The sequence below is a fragment of the Callospermophilus lateralis genome, chromosome 7, assembly GCF_048772815.1.
Source record: "Callospermophilus lateralis isolate mCalLat2 chromosome 7, mCalLat2.hap1, whole genome shotgun sequence".
Classification (NCBI taxonomy): domain Eukaryota; kingdom Metazoa; phylum Chordata; class Mammalia; order Rodentia; family Sciuridae; genus Callospermophilus; species Callospermophilus lateralis.
In genome coordinates, this window is record NC_135311.1 from 33467983 (window position 1) to 33472480 (window position 4498).

Consider the following 4498-nt stretch of genomic DNA (forward strand, 5'->3'; position numbering starts at 1 on the left):
CCAGCCACGCCAGCTTCTTAAACCTCCTGTAAACGTCTCTGTGCACAGCAGGGCATGTGGGGCCTTGGGAGGGCTGTATTTCAGGTGGACAGATGTCCCCATGGATGCTGCCAAGCCCACTCCAGTCCCCGAGGTCAAGATGTGTTACACCTGGCACAGCAGACATGGCCTGGAGCCAAGATGACCCTGGCAGGGAGATCCCACTGACTTTGGAGATGTGTCCAGCCTGCGGCTCCAGCAGCAGCTGCTCTGGACTCAGGCTGTCCCCTGCAGAGGTCAGGCACAGGTTGGAGTTGTCAGCCCCCCCTCCCGCCCCGAAGCAGCAGGACGTCACCCTAGACACTGGCATCTCCAGGGTGCACAGGCGCGTCCCTGAAGCCCAGCCACTCGCCTGCTGCAAGATCCCAGGTGGCCGGACTGTCCCCACTCCCCAGTGGGGCCCTGGGCCTGCTGGTTCTCCCTGGCACCTGCAGCACTTGATCCCCAAATCTGCCCTACCTCATGCACTTCAGGGGTCAGCAGGGCCACCTGGAGCCCAGGAGCTGGCGAGGCAGGAGGAGTCTCCCTGGAGCTCGTGGAGGCAGCTGGACACCATAGTAAGAGGTTGGTCCTGTCCACATTTGCACCCCAGAACCTGTGAGTGGGACCTGGTGTGGGAACAGGGTCTCTGCAGAGGTCATTAGTGAAGGGTCCTGAGATGGGCTCCTCCTGGGTCAGGGGGTCCTCATGCAATGGCAGTGTCCTCCCAAGAGACAGAGGAGGGGACATAGACATAGAGGAGGAGCCCTGTAGAGACAGGCAGAGACTGGAGTGAGGGGACACCACCCCAGGGCCACTTGGAGCCCAGGAGCTAGGAGAGGCAGGTGGAGCCACATTGGAGCCTATGCAGGGAGCTCAGCCTGGGAACCTGGTCCAGCCTGCGCCTTCCAGGGTGGGAGAGGACAAGGTCCTGTAGTTTTCAACTGCTAGTTTTTGGTCATTTGCTACATCAGCCCCAGTGTTTCCTGCACTGGCAAAGTGCTGAGGGTCCACCCTGGCACTCCCGCCATCTGCACAGGTCCCCCTGCAGCTGGACAAGCATGTGGTGCTGCCCTCCCACTCCTGGACTGTACCACATAGCACCCCATGGCCCCTCCTTGACTGACTGCCCTGTGCGCATAGCTGTCTTGGGGTCCATGTGGATCACCCTGCCTCCATCAATGCAGGCCATGCAGAGTGTCCCGTGGTGTTCACGTACAACCCATCTGGCATGCCTTGCTCTGGCTCCAGCTGGCACATCAGCCATGGGTTTGCTGCAGCAAGAAAGACAGAGGTGCATGGCCCCTTGCTGCCCAGACAGGAGATCACATAGTGTGGCCTCAACAACTGGAGGGATTTACTGACAAGGTGGGGCATCTGGGACCCCAGGAGGGGACTTAGAAGGGTGCAGGAAACTGGACACAAAGGCCCTCCTTGGTGAGGGTGTGGGGGGCTGGCCACAGAGGCCCCGCTCAGGGAGGGCCTGCAGGGATTGCCAAACAAAGTTAGCTGGAGGATGACCTGGCCATTCAAACCCTCTTTCTGGTTTTTTTATCACTTGTTTGCTTCAAACCCAAATGCCCAAACCCCGGCTCAAAACTGAGTGCTTTGCCCCCCTGCTCAAGGCTGAACACTCAACCTGACACTCAAGGCCAAACACTTAACCCCCTTGTGCTAACAAGGCAGCTTGCAGACCCAGAGACCCCATTAGATTTGGGCACTAAAAACTCCCTCCTGCTGGGCCTCTCTCTCTTGCACGCTCTCTCTCTTTTTCTTTTTCTCCTCTGTTCCACTGCTGCAATAAAGCTCTCTTGGTCCCTCTGAGTGTTGTGGTCATGTCCCATCCGGCAGGACACATCAACGTGGGCAGCGAACCTAGATGGGAAGGAATGAAGGGACAAGAGACACAGAGTGATGACAGCAAGACAGTAGTTCTGATCAAGCTGCAAACTTTTATTGTTCACACAGGGGTATTTATGGGCTGGGGATGGGGAAGCTGTCTTATCGGCAGTTGCTAGAAGTCTTCATACGGTGAGATAACGCAGGATGCTTCAGGAAGACAAATGGCCATAGGATGTCTCATGGAGATACATGGCTGCAGGGGTGTCTCAGGCAAGATGTCTCCCAGGGGCTGCTTCTTGTAACTGTCAGGCTATTCTTTGAAGGAGAACTCCCTTTTGGTCCCTGGCACTGTCAGGCTATTCTTTGAAGGAGAACTCCCTTTTGGTCCCTGGCATGGTCACTTCCCTTTCAACTGGGACCTTGATTCCTTAGAGAGCCTCCAAGGTCATGGCCAGTGCCCGGCCAGGCATCACTGAGACTTCTCCATAGGGCTATTCAGCCCTCCTGGGTTCTCCCCTCGCACAGGCGCTGTCCTGGGCAGCGTGAAACTGTGCTCCTATCCTACTGGAGAAGAGTGCCCGCTTGCAACTGGGAATCCACGGGGGCTCACCCAGGCAGTCTCACTGAGAGCACAGGCTTGGGCAGGCAATTCAGAGGGGGGGAGCAGGGGAGGCCCTGGAAGCTGTGGGCAGGCACATGGGGTGCTGGGCAGGGCTCTACTCACAGGCATCCTGTAAAGAACGGACTGCTGAACCCCGAGCTTCACCTGCTGACCCGACCCAGCCTCGCACACCTGGCCTTGTCACCCAAATGTTCACAAGGCATCAGCGCCCCCTCCCCGCTTCTTCTGCCCTCTGAGATGGTCTGGGCGCCACTCCTCCAGCGTCCTGTAGGCTCCTCCAGCGGCCTCTGCCCACGTGTCACTCCAACGACTGCAGTGATGCCAGAGACCCTGCGTCTCTTCTGTCACCACTGCTTTCTGCCAGCAGGATTGCCAGGGAACTCGGCAAGGAGAGGATTTTCACGGAAGGTGCTGCTCTCTTGCAGGCCCATGCCAAGGGTTCCTCCCACTGTAGACGAGGGTGGGTCGGGTGTGGGGACCATCCCCGGCACATTCGCCCCAACCCCAGTGTAACTTTGGTGCTCAGAGTTGACCTGGGGGTGCTGCCTGTGGAGCCACACTGCGGTCCTTTTTGTGTTTATTCTGAGACAGGGTCTGGCTGAGCTGCTGAGGCTGGCCTCCACCTTGCAGTCCTCTTGCCTCAGCCTCCAGATTCCCGGGATGACAGGCCTGTGCCACCGCGCCCCGACAGCCATCCTTTTACCAGTCAAAAAACTACTTTTGTTAACTGGCAACTGTACCAAGTCCCAGCACTTACAGTATATTTTATTATTATTATTTTGCAGGAAAAAAATGGCTCATCCATTGGCCACCGAGTTTAGTAATGAAAGCTGGGGGTTTGCACTCCACTGCCTTTAAGCTGCTGGACCCTAGAGTCATGGCCCATGGTCTCTCTGGAGCCTGAGCAGCTACAGAAACCTGCAATTTATATGAGCTTGTGACTGTGGCCTCAGAGCCGCTTATTAATAGAAAGGGCCAAAGAAAAGCCTCTGTGCCGCAGCCTGGCTGGGCACAAATCACCGAGCCACCACAAAGCACTTGTATGTTCAAACAGGAAACTTTAACTTTTTTTTTTTTTTAAAGAGAGAGTGAGAGAGGAGAGAGAGAGAGAGAGAGAGAGAATTTTTCAATATTTATTTTTTAGTTATCGGCAGACACAACATCTTTGTATGTGGTGCTGAGAATCGAACTCGGGCCGCACGCATGCCAGGTGAGCGCGCCACCACTTGAGCCACATCCCCAGTCCCAGGAAACTTTAACATAATTGCCAGAACTCCACCGGCACTCTATGCACACTCCCCAGGAACTCTCTCTGCTCTCCCCCGGTTCCGTGCCTACCCCACTCAGACCGCACACCCCTGAACTCCAGGAGAACTCCAAAGTAGCAGGCTGGCGCTGGAGACAGCAGGAACCCTCTCCCACCCCACCCCCCCAGCCCAGCCACCCTATTCCGGATCCACCCTATTGCCGAACAGCAGGGGTCCATATACAACTGAATACACAGCTTAACATAACCATCATCATCTCAATGGCTCCCTGGCATCACCTCTCAACCACTCCTTTCTGGCAGAATGCCATGAGTCATCCTGACTGGGCTGTGGCCCTCAACACCTCTGGTTTCTTGTCCCTGTCTCTTTGTTTGGGGTGGGGGATGCCAGGGATTGAACTCGGAAGCCCTCGACCCCTGAGCACCTCCCCAGCCCTATTTTGCATTTTATTTAGAGACAGGGTCTCTCTGAGTTGCTCAGGGCCTCACTTTGACTGAGGCTGGTTTTGAACTGTCATCCTCCTGCCTCAGCCTCCTGAGTCCCTGGGATCACAGGTGTGGGCCACTGTGCCCGAGTGGACTTTTCTCTCTTGCCTCCACTGTCGCAGCACCCAGAGCTGTGCCTGGAGGGTGCTGGCACTCAGGGTTGGTTGGACAAGTCTCTGTGTATTATTTGGACCAGGGACTGCATTTTTTTCCCCAGTGAAACACAGTAATAGTGACCATTTCTCCCATCTGTGCTGCAGGCA